Here is a 21620-nt window from a genome sequence, read left to right as displayed (position 1 = left end):
AAGAGCCCTGAGGTGAAAGGCAAGCAGAAGCCAGGGATTTGTCTCACTTCATCTTAGACATGTGCAGGGTAGATATCAATGTCTGAGCCAAGCAAACATCACTGATCAGATTGCCTTTATAGTCAAGGGAGAGAAACAGCTGCTTTTATAAGTGGATGCATTTGATGGAATTTGGATGTCTTGTTTAGGATGATATAATTCCCACCTAAGTGTCTTTTTCTTTTCATTGATGACAAAGGAATACAAACATGACTAGCTTAGATGCAGACATGTAGATAGCTGTGTTTGGTTAAATAAATGCCACTATGAAACACCATTAATAGTGGCAAGAGCAAATTGCTTTGCAGATCCATTTATGACTTTTTTTATAACAGTCCAGTGTTATTGGAAATGCACAATAAGAATGCTAAAGTGCATCTGTAAATTCTATTAAAAACTAAAATTGGGAGACATTATTTCTCTAAAATAATGTTTTTCTTTTAAAGAAGAAAATTTCAAAAACTAAATCACTAGTTGTCTGCTATGTAGTCTTTTACTGCCTGTTTGAAAAAATGCTCATGGATCAAAGGGGCTTTTTACATACATCAACACAACAATGTTCTGATGTATAAAAGTAAGGAATAGCTCAGATGAGCCATAAAGAACAAATAAGCAGCATTATCAAAAGCTTGTCAGCAGTAGGTAAATCTGAAGGAGATAGTTTGCAGTCTGAAAAGAAAGCAGCACAAATCTTTCAAAGAGGTCAGACAAGAAGCTGTGAAATTCCATCCATGCTTATATATGTATAAACATGAAGTGGCTTACACAAATTCTATCTAATGTTAATAACAGTAATATGCACAGCTGTGTAATTCAAACAATGCAGTAATATATAGATACTATATTTTTTAATTGCAACGTGAGTTTAATTGCAATAACTCCATATGATCACAGTTCTTATTATATTGATCCTTCTCCTTCTGCAAGCATTTTATGCCTTCAGCTAGCCTCATTCTCACTCCCCTGTGTTCCTCTCCTACTTCTTTAGGAGGGTTTTACTGCTTCTTCTGCTAACATAACCAAATGAGTCTGCAGCACTGATTCTTACAGAGGCATTAATGTTTGCTCTGGATTGCTCATCATGGTGTGGCTCTTGGGGATGGCCCTGTGCAGGACCAGGAGTTGCACTTGATGATTATTTTGGATCACTTCCAACTCAGCATATTCTGTGATTCTGCGATCATCTTATTTATTTCCAAACATCTGATTTATTTCCAAACATCCTATTTCAGTGTTTTTATTACCACTATTCATAATTTGCAAAGAGATCTTAACTGCCTTTTTTAAATTGATGCTGAGGTTAATTTCTTCAGTTAAGCATTTAGTCTGAAACATATAGTTTGCCTCTTTGCCAGTTTTGTGGAGATGTGAAATTGCTACAAATTCTCTCAAAAGCTAAGTAATGCTGTCTCACTGCAAAAATTTCCATCTTAGCTCTTGTTTAAGGTAATATAAATACCATCACTTAATGTGCTCTTTCTCAGACTTTAAGATGCGTAATTTTGGCCTTTATAGCAAGAAAAAATGATTTTTCAATTGTAAATTTTGAGATTTAACTCATAGACAGTCTTTAATCCATGATGACACCACCCTATCTCCCAAGCTTAATTAGCTCATTAAGACTTTCTCAGAAACATCTTGACAAAGACCACCTGAAAATATTTCTTATCTGTTCTTCATTTTCTCCTGAGACACAAAGAAACGTAGCATTGAAATAAAACACTGTTAACAGTGACGAAAATATGTCAAATTCAAGGTTTACTTCATAGCCACTAGAAATCATCCCTGCCTTGGAGTTTCCAGCTTTGGAGACTGAATTAATGTTGATTGTTTTTAAACTCATTAATATTTAGTTTTCTTGCAACTTAATCCAAGTAGGTATCAATTGTTATGAGAAATTCTGACAGTAGATATAAAAATGTGGTGAAATAAGAACTTCATTTACCAAAGTGGGATTTTTTTTTTCAATTTTAGTTTCAAAACATATTATCAGAGCATTCAGATTTGTTGAGGTAGCCTGCTTCAGGATTTTTGTCTAAATGTTTTGAATTTTTTTTTTGCACAATACATGTTATTTAAACACTTCCTATATCTGTACATATAAAAACAGAATTGTGTTTGAACTTATATACAATAGAATATTTTAGAATTTTCTTTCAGGAAGACTTTTTGAAGTAATGAAGAATCTTCCTAATTGAAATATAGCAAGGCTTTGAAAGAATGAAATTCCTCTCAAAGGAGGATCACTATATTTTGCAGTACTTGAAAGCAATATAAATTTCATACTTCTTAGCTGATGGACTTGAAAATAACTTAAAATCTGTTGACTGGGAGAGATGAACAGGAAGATTTTACTGGTGATGCCATATGGAACAATTACAGTGACAAACCTCAAAAGAGTAAAGCACTAAGATCTGTTTTGTAGAGTCAGAGCAGTAAATTAATACCCCAAGGATTAACTCACCAAAGTCTGAAGTAATCAGTAGTGCAATAATTGTATCACAGACATTGAATTTGACTCAGCTAAGCTGCCACAGTCCTTCTGCCACAGCGGATTGCAAATGGAAACTGTCTGCTGAGGAGGAGCTGGGACAGGTCTAACCTTTGATTGTGTTCCAAGCGACCACGTTGACACAGGTATCTGCTCATGATATCAGGACAGCGTTTTGTATGTTTATTTATTGCTTTGTATCAGTCCTTTTGTGGACCTATTGATGAAAGGCCACACAAGTCTGTGAATGCTTGGTAACAGGTAATTACAAAATGAGCCTGTTTGTCATGTAATAGTTTGCCATATAAACCATGGCATTTTAACTATACATTTGGTGTTTCATGGCAATTTCAGGCAATGTTCCCAGTGAGTCTGAGGAAAGCAAGACAACTTTGATAACCCTATATGTGCTATATATACTTTACAACACAGCATTGTAAATCCTCACTTTCTCAGGAAGCTAAATGTGTTGAAACACATTTAAACAAGGACAGAGTCTTGCTCTGTTAAATTCAAGACTAAAAATGAGTTTGTTTTAGTGATTGTGGCTAGTTATTTTTTTAATCCATTTTTAAAACTGGAAATGGTCTTTTTAAAGTCAAAATAATTTTAATTAAAGCTGAAAAAATGTTTTTTAAGGAGATAGCTTTTTGAAATTTAATAGCCTGTATAAAAATATATGTTTTATCAGTATATTTGAATTCAATTTTTAAAAGACAGAGCATTAGAGACTATTTTAGTATGAAAGTGATCTTGTTGTATGCAGACAGAAATCTTGGACATGCACAGATAAATAGCAGACCTGAAGAGTCTGTATTCTTCAAATGATGCAGATGATTCACTTTATGTATTAAATGTACATTCTCATGCTGTGTATTGAAGTGATTGCAATACCCATTTATTTACTTTTGCACCAACTAAGTTGTAGCGCTTTCAAAGATATTTTTGTTTATAGAGACCTTAGTTTTGATAGTATATTAAATGCAGTGAAATGAATACAGGCATTCTGTCTGCTCTGTGATAAAACTAAATTAATACCCAAAGGATTAACCTTCAGTGTGCAGTGTACTGACTACTATTTTTGAAATTACAATTAATTGCTTTTTAAAATATGGTTCTGCCAAAGGCGTTGCTCGTGATGGGGGCAGGGGAAGGGGGGCAGGGGTTGCAGGGGAGAGGAGAAAAGTACTTCTAATTCCACATAAGTAAAATATTCAAACTCAGCATCTTTTTACCACTGTTATATCTGCTCTAATACATTCCTTGAAGTGCTGGGGTCTTTTTGATTGTTTATTTGTTGTTTTTATCCTCATTTTCTGAAAGGATTTAGTAGCTATTCCGTAACATTTATATTCTTCATCAGTGCTATGCTAATGAAAGCAAAACTCAAACTCTGGTGCCAACTGTATACATACAAAGTAGTCTTCTGTAAAACATCTCATGTACCATAAAAAACTACAGTGTTTCAAAATAACCTTTAGTTAATTTAAGTTTTTTCTTCCTTGTGAATTTTCATAGGAGGTGCTGTCTTCTGCTATGAGTATGAGCCTCTTGAATTCAAGGACATGACACTGGGTCAATGCCCTTGCTACATTTAAACAAGAAAGGACTACTGGCTTCAAATAGTTTCTATTGTAAATATATGGCATGCACTCTGAAGATAGGACCTCATTATACATAAAAGGTCTTCAGCAAATCACAGAGCAACCTCATGAACTCTGTTGCAGTTCTAGAAAGTATTTTTTGATCCAGCATTGAGAAAGTTGCTTAAAATATATACAAACAATGGTTTTAGTGACAAAAGATTAACTGAACTTAAAAAACAAATTCTAAAACAGTCCAACCACCCCTAGACTTGCAGAGAAAAATATCATAATCATATGCCTTCAAATGTACTGCTTATCATGTACAGCAAAAATAATTAAATTTTGTATTCTCATTACTTAAAAAGGGAATATTGCTAGATTTTTCATGCATCAGTGAAAAAGGCAAAGATGGCTAATTCCACCATGGAATATTTTTATTGCGGGCCTGTATGCAAATTTGAAACCCCTGTTTGAAGCCCTGTTATATACAATCTGACTCATCAAGTACTTGCTTTCCAAGTGGATATATAATAAACTCAGGAAATAATTAAACTATATTCCCACACACAAGATGAGAGGTTGAAAATACTTTGTCATCTACACTGCATCAGACTTCAGAAGACTAAGAAATGCAATCTGTTAGTTACAGATCTTGCTCATATTGCAAAGACTTAAGACCTTAAGCTTGTGGTCTCAAATAAATCTGATGTAATTTCACCCCCCTATTTTGGCCTAATATTTTTCCCATCATAAAAATATCTACCTGTATTTTAAAGCAACCATCATACTTTGATAATGATGACATAAACATAACATAGCCTATAGGTTGGTCTGTATTTAATTTAAGTATTTGTACGTCTTTTTATGGAATAATTTTTCTTGTCTTCAATACTTAAATCCAGCATATTTTTTTAGCTGTATCTCCTGTTCTTTGAAAAATTTTGAACTTTAGAAAAAACTTATTTCTACTTCTTGATGAAGTTCTTCTATAAGGAAAGGGTACTTTTGAAATTCAGGTTTGTTTTCTACATAGAGTTCAGTATTTTAGATGATATTAAGAGCATCTTTCTCTCTTTACAGGACATATTAGTTGTACTAAGATATATTGTGGAATCATTATGGGCAGAGGTGTTTGGTTCTAATGTTGTAAAGCATCATATAAATTCTAACTATATATATATATATATATGCATTATTTTTTCTTAATTTAGTAAATCATGCTGACTTTGATACTTCTGGCAGACAATCCAGTGCCTGGCCCCTCTGAGCATAGCCAGCTTGTGCCAGCCATGGAGCTGCTGGTGGCACTGATCTTTGCTCTCTTTTGCATGTACAGAGTGAGTATGCACACACTGACTCGATAACTTTGCCCTGACTCTCCTTGGAAATAGTTTAAAAATGTATGTCAAAGGCAGAATGCGCAGAAGATTTTGCACGTGTGCAAAGCCAAGCATGTGATTGGATTCTTAACTGGCTCGGATCCAGAGAGCCTTTTGAAATGCAGGCAAGTTATGGGAATTAAAAATAGAGAGAAAATCACTTAATAAAGCTCACAACACTGTGTAAGTATGTAATGGTGTGATTGTTTTCCCAAAGTACAGAATCAAAGTAGGAATTATCTTTCATTTTACCCCTTTCTCCTGAGAACTTTTTAAAGAGGACAAAATCTACATATTGTAGTAGAAGATATTCAGAATAATTTTTAATCTCAAGGGTAGGATAAGTGTCATGTAGCAGTACCTAAATAGTGGAGAAAATCTTTGTGTAGTGAATTTTCTATACAACATATGTAAATTGTTTGCAAATTGAACTTGGTACCTGGAGACAAAATTAATTTATATGATATGTACCCATTTTTCTCACATACACTTTTTGAGTATTGCTGTCTTTTCAAAGCATGAACTCATACTAAGTTTATAGTCGAATGCCTTGTACTTAATTTTTCAAATTGTATTTTTCTATGTAGATGAATATTGTCAAAATGCAAATACAGACACTTGAATGACAATAAATCAGGAAACTTTTCAAAAATGGCTTTACCTTAGTCCATTCCATCCCATTCACATAGAGATTCTCTAGAATAGTCCAGATTTCTTGCTAATCACTGTTGTGACTATGTAGAGCATTTCACAGAAAAATAGAATGTACAAACACAGATTTGCCAGAGTAGTGATGGAGAGACAGTCAGGGAACTAATGTGCCATCACTTCTGTGAGTATAATTTGGTTTTTTGCATGTTCTTCAAACTTACCTCACCTGATGCATACTTGCATTGGCATTAATTAATTTTTGATTAACTGACATGCATCAGGACTTTGAGAAAAAAAGTAACTAACCTTCATTAAAAACAAAATGAGAATACTAAGAAATGTTATCACAGAGGGTAGCCATTTTTAAAACAGAATAAAAAGAAAGATAGGAATGAAAATATAACAGAGGGTTCAAACCAATAAGGTGATTATCTTCTATAACCTTTATAGTTTCACTGGCCACACAAAATCACTAAAATTCAATAATATTCCAAAGGAAACTAGGTGATAATTACACATTATATTGGATCATTCTACTGAATCATACAAGTTTATTTCTGTGTATTACCTTGAAATTTTATGAAGGCTGAAAATTGCAATGCTCAGGTATAAGGAAGTTGAACACAAAAGATCTTATAAAAATTATCATATAATTCATTACTACCATAATATTTTGCAGAAAGGGATCCCATAAACCTCTTTGATAAAAGTAACATTCAAGAAATATTCTTCATATGTTTCTTCTCTCTGTAATCAATACCCTAAATCTCTTTATATGTACACAGCCCTACTGCTGGATGGCTGTAACAGAGCACCCCAAAACCCCCAGAACTTTACAGTTTAAATGAAAGAGGATCTTGTGACTTAAAAAAAAAAAAAAAGACAGCTATTTATGCTAGGTTTGGTCCTTAGACATGAAAAAAAATGAGTATTTGGAATGGTTTGTGAAGAAACTGCATATTGATAAAGGTTTGAACAAGAGAAGTCACAGGTTGGAACTGTGTCAATAAAAAAAAAACAAACAGAATTTCCTACTTGAAAGGTTTTACATCACATTGCTTATGAAGTTTAAATGAAATCACGCCATACTTAAATTATTTGTGGGACCTATTGAGGACCTACATAATTTTACAAAGTATCAATGAATTAGAGCCTGTACATTTGGCTTTCACATGTAAGCTGATGAGAGCTTTCAATGCTATTCTAAAAGTTTTCTGGAAGAGCTGTGTCATTTGAAGTAAGTAATTAGGGCACTTAACAACTATGGAAGAGATAATGGGTTTTTTTCCTGCCAGTTATGAGTGAAGCATAAAAATTTTGTGCAATGGATAAAAATAAAAGTGCTTCAGCACTGCAGTCACACAAATGGCTTCAGTATACTATAGATACACTCCAGCTTGCTCTGATGTGACCTATTTCAGGTGTTACAGCCAACTCCAAGGCCAGGATTGCAGATTAAGCTCTAAAACTTGCAGGTAAATTTGCCCACCAACAGCTCAGTGACTTCAGGACTTCCTTACCCCAATGTAGTGCAAAAAGAGAGGCTGATGCTGAATCTGCATTCTCTTGGGAGTCTCACAGGCATCAACGTGCTGCTCTTGGTGCTCATTCCTGTCTTAGACCTCCAGCCAGTGCTGAGTTACTGAGCTCAATTCTTTAAGACAGACACACATTCTCCCAAGATCTAGGGCAAAGGAGTTTTTATTGTTCTGTAGTTGCTTCCATACAGGTGTTCCCAAATTATCAAGCAAGTTTTTCTGTAGACATTTGGATTTCAAAATTTCAGCTAAATGCCTGGTTAAGAACTTCCATGTTTCCAGGCAAAAAAGGAACTGATCAGGATCTCTAATTTTGTTTTCATGTGTTATAATGTGAAAATGATGTTCTATGATTTCTAAGTTTTCCATTAAACTTCATTTCCATAAAACCACAGTGGTGCTGGGTGGGGTTTTTTATGTTACATGAGAAATAAAAACATTTTAGCAATTCTCAGAAAATTTCTAATTTGTCTAAGAGAAAATTCGAAGCTTCTCAAATGAAAAATATATGTGGATGATCTAAAGAGACTGAAAAACCACTCTTTATCACCAAAATGAGTCTCAAAAATATGTTCTAGTATAGTGCCTCTCTTCAGAGAAAATAGCCCAGGTGTAAATAATTACTGCTCTTGCTATTTTTCTATGTGAGTTTGAATGGGGAAATATTCCAATACTTCCTTATCCTCTTGTTAATGTTTTGTGTTGCACATCCCGTATCACTATCTGAGTAGTTGATCTATTATATTTCCTACAAAAAAAAAAAAAATTAAATATCTGTGCCCAGTTAACAAAAGCAAACAGGATAAGTTGACCAAAATCTCTTTTGATTTTCTTGATAAAGAAATTTCCCACTGCAGCAGAATGCCTTGCAATCAAAATTTTTCCAGCTATCTGTATTTTGAAGCTACTCTATCAGAATACTCTACAGTTCATTTGTAATATCTCATATGTAATATCTCATGTACCCTGTGTAATGCTGCCAATCTTTACAGCAGACTCTACATGCCATTAAAAGCTAATGTTGGGGGGTATGCTTTAGAATGTCTATAATCTTTTTTTGTCCCTAAGAGCTTTTAATCTCAATGAAAAATGGTTTTTTGGAAAATTAACAGTACCCCATTTTTCTCTCCATGGTGCAGCTGCAATTATTGCCACAATTTTTCTTGATTTGCACAAATATTAACTTACGAAATAATTAAAACCTCTAGTAAATTATCTCAGTTGGTCAGAACATGGTGCAAATAACACCAAGATTTTGAATTCAATTCCTGTACAGGCCATTTACTTAAGAGCTGGACTTGATGATACTTGTGGGTCCCTTCCAACTCAGAATATTCTGTGAATCTGTGAAATAAAAGGAAGGTAAAGGACAGTTCTGCTCCTTGGAAGAGCACATTGAGGTTTAAAGTACAAAGGTGTCAAAGAACCACTGGAAGGACAGCAGCAATTTTTACCTTGAAAATGAATGTATAATCTCCATTAAGTATTAAGCTGAAACTAATTTGGATATGGCAGATCCTGAAAGCTACAAACAAAATTTACTACCTAGCACTAGTCATTGTAGAGTCTCTACTAAAACTTTATAACCTTCTTTTAAAGCTGAATAAAGACATTTTACATTCCGCTTATTTATTAGATATTTGCATCAGTACAAGGTGAGTAGTTCAGTAGTTTGAAGGGGGATACATAGCCGATTCAATAATTCATGGCTCTGAATGATAGAACTAATATAGCAACCTTCTGAAATGTCAGTATGCAGTGTGAAGCCTATTAGTCAAAGGTCCTCTTTTTCACAGAGAGGTTAAATAATTATTACTCAGAACAGATTACAAATCTAAACATTTAGAGACAGCCAAGAATTCTTGAAGATTTTTCTCTTGGTACATTTTAGATAAATTTATATTTGCAGTGTAGCAACTCTTTACTTCAGACAGTGAGGTTGTGAAATGTGAATCATGATGTCTCTTGTTTGTGATGCCATATGGAAACCAAAGAGAGTTGCTGACCATGGATTCTCCACTTCCACTTGGATTATTAACTAGGATAGGACTTGGTAGACTTGGTTGTGATCTCATACTTTCCACTTATCCATGGCCAGGCATGACAAAGCAAAGTCAATTCTAATGCCCATATGCTAGATACATTTTTAAAGAACACATTTTGTTTCGAAAGGATCATAAACCAGAATATTCACATACATAATGTATACATTTTTGTTATAGAGAGACAAGCTAAACATCATCATTTAGATTTTTCGCAGGTAAAAGATGAAAGTAAGCAAGTGGTTGACTATAACACTCTTTAGAAAGCAGTAATGGCCACATGTAGTGTAATTATAATAGACTTGCAAAATGAACAACAGCAATTGTGAAGTGAAAGAACTGCCAGAAAGGCATCTAGTTCTGGTCTCTTGCTTCATAGTCTCTCTGGAGTGCTTCAGTTGTGAAATGGGGAAAAAAAATCTTTATTGGAAAAAAAAATCATCTACACCAAAAAAAATCCCAGTAAATGTTTAAATTTTTTTCGTAAATAAGTCTAAATAGCAAGGAGACTGTAACTGGCAACAGCTTCTTACTCAAAAAGGTCAGATTCCCTAGAATGTTCAGGGTAAGGAATCCATATGTGAAGTTTATGGCTGCTTTGAGTCACCTAAGTAGCGCTTTAGCACCTAAAAACACCTCAGTACCCCTTCCTTGATGCATGGGAAGTGCTGCTTATTCCATTATTTCATTACTTGCATCTAATCAGAGGCATTTTTTCCCACATAGCTCATGCATCCATTTGGATCACAGCTGCTTTTAGCATACAGAATGCCTTCAGATATGCAATTATTTCAGTCTGTTTCACTGAATAATGTTATTCCTAAGCTTCCTGAGCAAATTTAATTTTTTTTTTTGTCCTGATAATCATTTTAATTTAAAATCTGTTGTCTTGTGTTTGATTTTTTCCCTAAATAAATGACACTACACTACCTTTATATAATGGCCTTACCTCATATCTTAAATTCTATGGTAACCAATATAAAACATCTGGATTTGAAGCAACGGGGTGTAATTCTGCAGATACACAACATAAGACTGTGTCAGGAGCACTTCCTAATAGCTGCTTAAGTGGTAGGAATACAGAAATTATGTAGGAAGAATAAGATACTTGATACTTGAAGCACAGCAATAATTCCTTAAATTGCTATCCATTAACTCCCTGCAAAGTCTAAATCATAATTTAATTGATTTCTCATAAAGCATAAAAAAAATCTCTGTATGAACAAAATGCCAACTTTTTCAGTCGGAAAATGCAAGAAATTAAAAATAAACAAGCATCAATAAAAAAAAAGTTATAAAATTTTAAATGTGGGGGTTTTGTTAAATTTTAAGAAAAAAATTATAATTTTATATTCTTCTCATGTAGTTCTCTGCAAACCCTGAATATATTTGGAAAATATAGATAGTTGGATGTTCCTACTCAAAGGACACTGTAGAATAATGTAAAAGTATATAAAATACAAGTGATGTATTTTCCATTGTTAATATTTCTCAGTAATTGTCAACACTACTGGAGTATTTTCCTACCTCAAATTGGTTATTTCAGCCTTATTTTACAATTTCAGGTTTCATACTACCTAAAATTAACATTTTGCTTCTGCTCCTAAAGAGTTCTGGGTTATTCCTAGCCTAATAAATCTAGTGGCCAAGACATATTGCCACTAACACCTGTGATGTAAATCTCCATCCCCCAGCACAGGTTAGCCTATTGAGAATGGACCATGGAACTGGGTTTTATGGCATAGAACGCTAATTGTCACAGGCCAAAGTTGTCTCAGAAGGATGCTCAGAAACAGTATCTGCAAGTGTGTAGCCCCAAACTTATGCTTCAGTAGTACACACATATATTCCATGTGGCTATAAATACAACCTGTGTCTAGAAAATTGATATATAAGTCAACTGCACCAGCCATAGGACTGCGCTTTATACAGGTGAGGGTTATGACATGGGAATCCATCCCTTCTGGATCGCTCACTTTGATACTGTAGGCTTGACTAAAGATGTCAAAGACTACTCAGGAAAATTAAGTAGAGTAAGCAAGAAAAAATTCCACAGAATGTGTAAAATTACATATTTTCCGGAATTTTTCCTGATCTCCATCCTGAAGATCAACAAAAGTGTACTGGAATGTAAATTCATCCTCTCAAAGGCTTCTTAAAGGTACATGGGCTTTCTGAGCTGTCTGTGAAGATTCAGACTCATCCAGGAAGTCATGAAGAGCATATAAGTGAGTTTTCCAACCTGATTTTGAAAGTGATGATGCTGTCAGTACATTAACATTTTGAAGACTTGAATACGTTTTTAAATAGGATTACATAACGTGTAATATTCTATCATCTAGACATCTCTAAACTGGCAAGATCTCCTCAAATGCTTTTTTTTTTTTTGAGAATTTAAAGAAATCATTGAGAATAGCACCTCCAGGAGGCAACTTACCTGGCTCATTTTAGACTTAGAAATAATGATTAAATGTATCACTAGAGGTATAAAAACAAAAGAAATATAAAACTCAGTGAAGTCTCAAGAACCTTAATTGTTCATTATACTTTGCCTATTCTGTACTGATTATAAATATTCTTTCTCTGATAGAAAGGAAAAGGAGAGAGAGGGAAGGGAAGGGAAGGGAAGGGAAGGGAAGGGAAGGGAAGGGAAGGGAAGGGAAGGGAAGGGAAGGGACAAACATAATTATGGAGGAGATTTTGAATTATTTTTTTTAGCATTGAACTACTTTTTTATTCGGTCATGAAGTTTTGACTGACTTGACCCATAATAACTGAGAAATCAATTTTCACTGAAAATCCCCATAAGGTAGAAAGTTCTCTATTTTTCCAAATGTTCCTATTATGTGCTTAGAATTTTGATACAATAAAAATTATTCTTGTTTCTATCAGAACATTTCAATATTGCACTTGGGTTACTTTGACATAAAATAAGGCCAAGTCTATAGTTAAATCATGTATATTTTGTGATACTATGGATTTGTAGTCTTGCTTTTGATCAAGCTTGATTAAATGGATCGTATATGAAGAATGAGCCAAAGCCCAATCCAACAGTATGTAGTAAAGCAGTTAAACAGTTGATAAGAGTTCCTCAATTGCAGTGAATTATGAATTCTTCTGATTTCTAAACAGTTTCTTCTAAATCATAATGATATTGTGGGCTTGACTGTTATAAAAAAGAAACTATAATTAACACTAGTGTTGCCATGTGGAAACAAAAACCTCAACAATACACTAAAGATCTTGTAACATTGGTCTAATACACATATGAATTTTGCTTTTCTGGACATAAAAAATGAAAATATTTTCACTGCAAGAAAACTTACATTTTAATTTATTCATTGCATTGGATTTTCCAAAAAATGCTGCGATGCATAATATTTTGCGGCATACAGAATTTAAGAATGAATGGGTTTCAGCAAAGAAGTTCCTTAAACAAAGCTATTCTGTGACTCACAAATAAGTATATAGGGTTCTAATACTTTAGTCTATCTGGTATTATTTAGTTTACAGTGTGGGCCCAAAAATACTTTCCTTACAATGCAAACTCAACAATGATTTTAAGAAAGAGAGAGCAATATCTAGTATGTGTTATTAACCACCAGAACCACAAATCATTATTAATGACATACTTCCGACAGGAAACCTGAGAAAATTTAAATAGCTGCAACTGCAAAGCTTCTGAGTTTCGTGGTAGGCAATTTTGTGGCTTTTTTATTTGCTTGTTTTTCTTTGCTGCTATCTATTTATTTAAAGCTTATATTACAGAAAAACAAATTTTGCTTATCAGTTTATCATGGAGTAAAACATTAAGGTAACAATTTCATAAACCAAGAACACAGACAGTGTCCTGTGTAAGAGCAACTCATACTTCAGACAAAATTTATCAAAACACAAGACAGGACTAATTTGGCAGTAATTTTTAAGACCTTAGAAAGTTTTTGCCAACTAAGAGCATCAAAACAACTGCATATATTTTTAAAGCAATTTCCATCTGCTTAGTAGCTACATAAAATAAACCAGTGTCATGGCCCTACATTTTTTTTTACAAAAGTAAAATCTAGTTATTTCACAGTATTACAGAAAAGATACAATGTCATATGAAAAACACTTTCTTTTTTGCCTTTTAGTCTGTTTTTTGCCATAAAGTCTTTATGAAAGTGAGCCTTTAAATTTTAAACTTGACTCCATAAGGTAAAATATCTGAATTCATCTTGTAGGTTGACCTGATATGGTTTAACATCTTCTGTCCAACTTATACTGGAAAAAAGCCGCCCCATGGCTTCCTGTAGTGAAATCTGCCAGTTTTAATGATCAAGGTAAAGTATAAAAGATATGTTGCAGTCGAGATAACAGGTCTATATTTAAAGCTTACTTCAGGAAGTTAATTATTTGTGACAAAAAGGTGGTATGTAAGTGCCTCTGATGCAGGATGGCTATTTGTTGTTTTAATACACACCACTCAGGTCTGAGAACTGCTTCTGAGTGGAATCACACAGAACAGCTGTTGCTTTTGTTTTTATAATTATAGTTGGAGTATGAACCCTGTTTTGACCAGAATGAAGTGACACTGGTCTAAGCTAGTAGCAGTCTTTTGAAGTAATGAAATTCATTGAACTGTATTTAAAAATCTCTGATTCCAATTCCTGTTTGACTTTAATGACATGGGGTATTTTTTTTGCAGAGGTAGCGGCAGTAATTTGATAGATGCAAACAAAAAATAAATATACTGCCGTGTGTGATAGAGTATGAGAAAGGAAGGGAATCTCCTGTTCTCAGGCATTGTTTACTTTCCATCCAGGTGTACACTGCGAAAAGCACTCAGTTTTGGCATTGCCAGGTTCAGCTGTTTCTGTTCAAATACTAGCAAAGAAAGAACAAGAAATTTTTAAATAATAGAAAAGGTTAGATGATTGGTGACTTAGCTGATAAATCAGTGCATAATGATCTTGCCTATTCTCAAAAATGTAACATATATGTTTGTTATCTAGACAATAAATCTAATTTTAGTAACTATGGTTGTTGTAACATTATTACAATTTTTATTTTTATAAAATTATTATAAATTTTTAAGCCAATGCCTTTTCCAGTGCTTATTTTAGACATTCCAAAAGTTGGATGGGAGAGGCCTATGTAAATCCCAATTGTACAACTGCCAAATTTTACTGGTGGTACATAATATGTGCCAAAGCCTAGTTTGTGACTTTGATGCTGTATTGAGTATTCCATGAGTAAAATTACCTTTGAACTCACCCCAAGACAGTCTTGTAGAACACTATATTCATATTTATTATGAAAGCAGAGACCTGGTCTAAACTCCATCCATCACTGGTGTCCCCAGGCTACTGCAAAGGCTGGCAAGGACTCAAACTTTAGTAAGAAATCCTTGTGACATTATCCACCCAGTTTATTTCAGAAGTGCCACCATCATTAGCAGCAAGGAATATGTGTGGTGTCATGGAGCTTATGGCATGATCTATGACATCAGAGAGTGACACAGAAGTTATGTTGCTTATATTTCATACAGGCACTACACAGTAGTAAAATGTGGCAAAATAACTGGTTTGTGTAAAGCACTGGAGCATCTGTTTTGCAATTAATTGCATCAGAAGGTCACTTTCTCTTTCCTAAACTATGCATTTCAGTGCCATTGAGAAAACTTTGAGCAGAAATACCAGGTAACTGTAAGGCTCTCCTTTAATTTAAAGGTATTGGTACTTTGTCTAATGACACAGTCAGACCTGTGGTTTTTCCTATCAGTCACCGAGTCAGGCAAAAATGAAGAAATAAAGCCAGGACTTTCTTTTAAATTTTATTCTTGCCTCTTATAGGCAATAGATGTTAATTGATTTTTTTCTGGACTACTGGGAAAACTCACAGTCTATAATGATTAGAATGCTATTGCAAACAAAAAACCCCAGAAACATTGCTTGCAAGTTTTTCCAGGCTCAATATTTTACTACACAACAAATATCAGTATTGCAAAATTATTGAAATGAAGGGAATTTGTTAAAGATGCATTCAACAGAAATCCTTTCTGCACAAAATTTCATTATGTTATATCTTGGTTATTCTGGACCTCAGAAGACACAAATGAAATTTTTTGTGGATAGAGAACTAAGAAAAAAAACCCCTTTTTTTCAATAGCACAAATTGTGTGGCTTTTTGCAGTTTTATTTCCCAAATATGCATGGTTTCACAATTGCCAGTGGTGACTGTACCTAAAAATTTTATGATTCTTAAAGAAATATTTGCTTTACATAGTATCGAAGAAAAAGTGTCTATTTCCAAAAATGTAAGTGGCTGACAGACACTATTTGCAGAAGTTGCACATGCTGCTCCTTCTTCAGATCACCATAGCTGAGGAATAACTGTCCCTGGAGCTTACTGAGTTTCCTAAAGTTAAGAATGTGAAGGAGACAGAGAGAAGCCAGCCATACATAGGCAAAGAACTTTGTTGCATGTTGAATGAATAAATCTTTTAATATGCTTGTTTGGTGATCCAGAGAAATAATTGTAGCTGATGTTTGCTTCGAGTGCTGCTATAAACTGTTTCTTTCCTGTTTCCTAGAAGAACTGAAAGATATCTATATGTGCCAAGTGAAAACTGAACATATGCAACACTAAGGAAAATCATGGTGCTTGTTTGATTACTGATTTACTTTAAAATTTCAGAAAATAAATTTCAAATAATATCTGTAGTGATAAAAAATAACAAAGAATGCAATTTCAGGGAAAAAGTCACTTTTAATTTAAATAAAATAGCATATTGATCGAAGACTTTTGTACAAACTGGTGTATTCCTGATACATTCAAAGGAAGATAGGTAGACCACTGTGCAGAATTTATTACATTAGGATTCAATATTGAATTGTTTGGCTAATAGAGCCAAAAATATTTTCCTTTATGTAAAAAATTATTGATGCTGTAAAACTGGGAAAAGCAGTGTTAATTGGAAATATTGGCATATGTACTTGCTGATAAATTAGCCAGTGGTCACTTTACCTAAGAGAGTTCTAAGATAATGGTTGTTTTTTTCTTCTCAAAAGAAAATTAGATGATCAGAAGAAAAGTCAACAGGCATACCAAACATGAACTTTTGCATTTTTATTACCTTCTTATTTTGTACATATTGAAGCTGAAACAGCAAGGAAACCAAACTAAAGCTGATGCAGCACTTTGTGTTGGGCTGTCCCTGGTCAGGTGCCGGGTGCCAGGTGCCCACCAAAGCTGCTGTATTCCCCAATCCTCAGCTTGCCAGAGACAATATGTAGTGGAAAACTCATGGATTGACATTAGGAGAGGGAGAGATCACTCGCCAATTATCATCATTGGCAAAACATACTTGCCTTGGGGAAATTTAATTTATTACCAATGAAATCAAATGAGAGAAATGAGAAATAAAAACAAATCTTAAAAACACTTTCCTCACCCCTTTCTTCTTCCCAGGCTCAACTATACTTCCGATTTCTCTACATCCTCTCCCACAGTGGCACAGGGGGACAGGAAATGGAGGCTGCAGTCAGCTCATCACATGCTGTCTCTGCTGCTCCTTCCTCCTCACAGGCAGGACAGGACTCCTCATGTCCTTCCCCTTTTCTAGTGGGTCCCTCCCGTGGGAGACAGGACTCTGAACTTTTCCATCATGAGTCCTTTCCAGAGGCTGCTGTTCTTCACAAACTGCTCCAGTGTGGGTCCCTTCCATAGGGCACAGTCCTTCAGCATCAGGCTGCCCCAGTGTGGGTCCCCTGTGGGGTCCTACCAGCAAACCTTCTCCAGCATGGACTCCTCTCTCCAGGGGACCTCACATCCTGTCAGGACCTTGTTCTGGTGCAGATTTCTCATAGGATCACATCCTCATTCATGTTGCTGAATGAGCAACATTCATGCACCTGTTCTGGTGTGGGGGCTTCCACAGGCTGCAGGTGGATCTCTGCTCCACCATCGAGCTCCATGGGTTCCAGGGGCACAGCTGCCTCACCATTGTCTGCACCATGAGCTGCAGGGGGATCTCAGCTCTGGTGCCTGGAGTACCTCCTCTCCCTTCTTCTTCACTAATGTTGTCATCTTCAGAGTTGATCCTCTCAAATATTTCCACTTTTATCTCTGGTAGCTTTTGTTCTGAAGAAGATGTTTTCCCTTTCCTTAAATATTTTATCCCAGACATGCCAACATTGTCACTGATGGGTTTGGTCTTCTCCGGCAGTGGGTCTGTCTTGGAGCCAGCTGGCATTGGCTCTATTGGACATGGAGGAAGCTTCTTGCAGTTTCTCACAGAAGCCACCCTTGCAGCCCTGCCACTACCAAAATCCAGACATGCCAATCCAAACCACACTTGAGTAATCCTTTGTTGTAACCATGCTGGTTTTAGCAGATTCCTAGATAAATATTTGTGGAATGAAGTGATATTTTTGCTACATAGAATTATAGAACAGTAGAATGGTTTGATTTGGAAAAGACCTTGATGATCATCTAGTTCTATCTCCCTGCCATGGGTTGGCATACCTTCCACTAGACAGCTGGCTCAAAACGCCATTCAACATGGCCTTAATGACCTATCCCTAACCTTCCTTTTATCACTGACACACCTACAGAAGCTTTTCTTGTTGCCCTTGATGTGTCTGGACAGATGTAATTCTATCAGGGCTTTAGCTTTCTTAAGCTGATCCAGGAAAAGCATTTGGAGATGCACTTGAGACAGCTATCAAAATTTATTTATGAAATTAAGAGTGAAGGGCCATTATAGACTGAAGTTATAGCTTTGTAGGTTAAATAGCTCTATGAATGTTATGTAGGAGGTCATCTTGCCACAGATAGCAATTGGACTGTGAAACTATGGAACATTTAAAAAAAAAAACATTGAAGTATGCTGAATGGTATTAATGGAAGTTTAACTACCCAAGCAAAGAGTAGAAAATAAAAATGAGAGGAAATAAGACTGAGGGTATGTTTGCGGATGTGGCACACAATTGATTTTTAACTGAATATGTGCATCAGCTTAAAGGGAAGGAAATAATAATGGCTCTGGCATTAAGTAATTCTGTCAAAGACATACAGTTAAATAAGCTTGTACTGCAAATGAATAAAGGCACAGGAAGCCAAAGAGAATATTTATTCCTAAATTTTGTAACTTGAAGGGTAAAAAAATCATCACACTTTTATCAAAAAATGGCAAAAATTCATTATTTGGATGAGTAAATATCAAGTGTTGGTGGAGAGACTCTAGAAGCAAAGGGGAGGGAGGAACCGTAGTAATACTTATCCCAAAATGCCTTCTTACAAAAATGTCAGCAGAGTAGAAAACTTTTTTAAAAGTCCACATCCTCTAGTGTGCTTGGGAATTATGGATTTGTGGGGACAAAGATCCCCTTTTTGAGATTAACAACTCAGCCTTGGCAAGTCTCCAAGTTTGTCACTGCCTTCCTAAAGTAACAAAAAGGAGAGTTCCCTTACTGCCAGCAGCTTATTTACCCTTTGTGTGGGGGGATTAACAATGACCAGGGAAGAACAATCACTGTAGAAATTTATATTGAGTGATTTGCTTAATCACTGTCTTGTATGGTTTAGTGTGCTTTATTTTGTTCTATTAAGAAAGGGATGTCTGTGGAGAGGAAGGCAGCCTGCTACCAGGATCAAATGAAACCCAACTCCTTCCTGAAAACATTTGGAAATTCATAAGTTGCTTGAGGGGCTTCTTGAGTGCAAGGGAGTTGTGCAGGAAGAAGAAAAGAGTACAGTGAAAATTCAGAGTGAGCAGAGAGGTGGCCTGGGCAGGCACATGTAACCCTTGAGAGGACCAGAGGGCAGATGCATACTAAGGTCTTTGTGAGGAAGAAATAAAAAAGAATTCTAGGAATCTGGATGAGCCCAGTGGGGATATTTGTTTATCCACCTTTTTTATTATTGTGTCACTCTGTTGATCTCATTTTTTCTCTTCAGGAACTTTGCACTCCAGTTGTGTCACCATTACTCAATGGTAATGTGCAGACAAACCTCAACATTTTTTTCAACTGAAATTCCTGTTGTAGAGCTCCTCGTGGCATTATAGAATGAGATTCTAAAGAGTATGGCATATGACCTGAGCTACTGAGGTTGCATCAGAGGATTTTATTTTGTCCACACATTCAAAGGCCCCAAAATATTATTTGTCTAAAATATATGAAACAAAAGTCTATGGAGAGAACCTGCCCTGAGTCAATCAGAAGCTGAAAGTCCCTTCTTGGTCTGCCTGTAATTCTGGATTCTATAAAAGCAACATAAATTTTTTGTTTCTGTTCCAAAACTCTGCTCTAGCTGACCATGGCAGATTGTATTATTGTTGAAAATGAAATCCCAGATGCAATAGACAACCCAAAAATTGACCAATATTATTTTCTGACTTTTGACCCTAAAAATAGGCTGGATTCATACCTTTACATTAATTATTAATGCCTCTGAGAAGAGTGCAGAGCTGTCTTGATAAAGGATCCAAAATTTTTTTTTCCATTTTTTTGCTTCTACAGAAAGATTATATTCATTCTCTCTCATCCAGTTGGAAAAATTGCACCAAGTATTTTATTAAGTCCTAGATGATCAAATTAGGTGTACCTTAGTCTAAATTGATTCATGAAACCTTGAGGACCAATGTGAGTTTAGATGGCTTGTGACATCTATGACACACATATACATTTCTCTTTAATGCCTGATAGCTACAGTGGTGGTGAAAGTAGTCCAAACACACTCATGTAGCTATAAATTTATTCCTGGAATATACTTTCCTAACCAAAGCAAGTCAGATTTCACAAGGACTAAGTTTTTCATAAAGACATATAGATTATGGGTGAGACTTATGGGAAAAATATTGGAAGCAAAACGTGTTATTTATTTATTTAAGTTTTTTTTTCCAATGTAGTCAAAGACATGAAATTCACAGAAGGTTTGTGTAAGTATCTGAGATTCTATAGCTCACCTACTTCTGCTATAACTTTCAATTGCTCACTTAAAGTTCTGCTGCTGTTCTGCTGTTTGATAATTTTTATATGCTTGTCTTCTACTGAACTAATTAAGAACACTATCTGATACAGTATCACCATAATTTTTATTTTAAAATACCAGAAAAGAAGGAGGCATGGACTGTTCATTTAAGCTCCAAAGACAAAATCTTTAAACTACAAAGTAAGAGACTTGAGACTTCAGGGTTGTTTTAGCCTGAAAGGCTAAATAAAGAAAGAAAATAGCTTCTGGAAGTTTACTACTCCTAGGATTAAGCATCTGCTTCATCTTTTCTTCAGTCTGAACCTTGTATGAGAGGCAACAGAAGAGCCTGGAGGACAAAAGGAGGACAAACAGCTGGAAACTTGACTCGCTAGCTAAGTGGCTAACAGAGCCAGCTAGCAGACAGAAGACCAAAACATTGGTCACAATATCAGGTGGTTTTTTTTTTACCCAGTAATTTAATATAAAAAGAGTCCAGGGAAATTATGCCAGACCTCAGCTTGACATCTATCAGATGCAAGCTCTATTTAATAGAGTCATGAACTATAAGCAGATAGACAGCTCATATGGGTTTTGGTGTTTCATTTTCATGTGCTTCTTTGTCTGTTTAGAGAGACACACAAGCAATAGAGAAAACCAAAGTCAGAAGATAGCACTGACAAAAACCGCATACCAACATGAGTTTCTGTAGTCTGCAGCAAAACTGAATAGTGAATTTTCCCCTTTCCAATCTTGTACAGTATTAGTCAAATAGGAAGCTTCTTGCATCAATAGAAGACTAAAAAACCACACAGAGGAGACAATTCTAAATTGAAAGTGTTCCATGAAGTTCACTGAATGCAAACTAGCATCGCTATATGATACTTATTTATCTGTGTCAGTTCTTACTGTCCTTACCAAAGTTTCACAGAAAATATGGA

At 35.2% G+C, this 21620-nt stretch overlaps 1 protein-coding gene across 1 annotated transcript in view; it reads left to right on the top strand.

Moving 5' to 3' along the window:
* CNTN5 (contactin 5) overlaps positions 1 to 21620 on the top strand; it is a 603295-nt gene that overhangs the window by 102914 nt on the left and 478761 nt on the right. The window contains exon 2 of the mRNA XM_031066019.1: positions 13947 to 14045. The gene's annotated coding sequence lies outside the window, so the exon portion shown is untranslated. The remainder of the gene's footprint in view (positions 1 to 13946; positions 14046 to 21620) is intronic.

The sequence above is a fragment of the Geospiza fortis genome, unplaced genomic scaffold, assembly GCF_000277835.1.
Source record: "Geospiza fortis unplaced genomic scaffold, GeoFor_1.0 scaffold16, whole genome shotgun sequence".
NCBI lineage: Eukaryota > Metazoa > Chordata > Aves > Passeriformes > Thraupidae > Geospiza > Geospiza fortis.
This window is presented reverse-complemented; position numbering and strand designations above follow the sequence as displayed.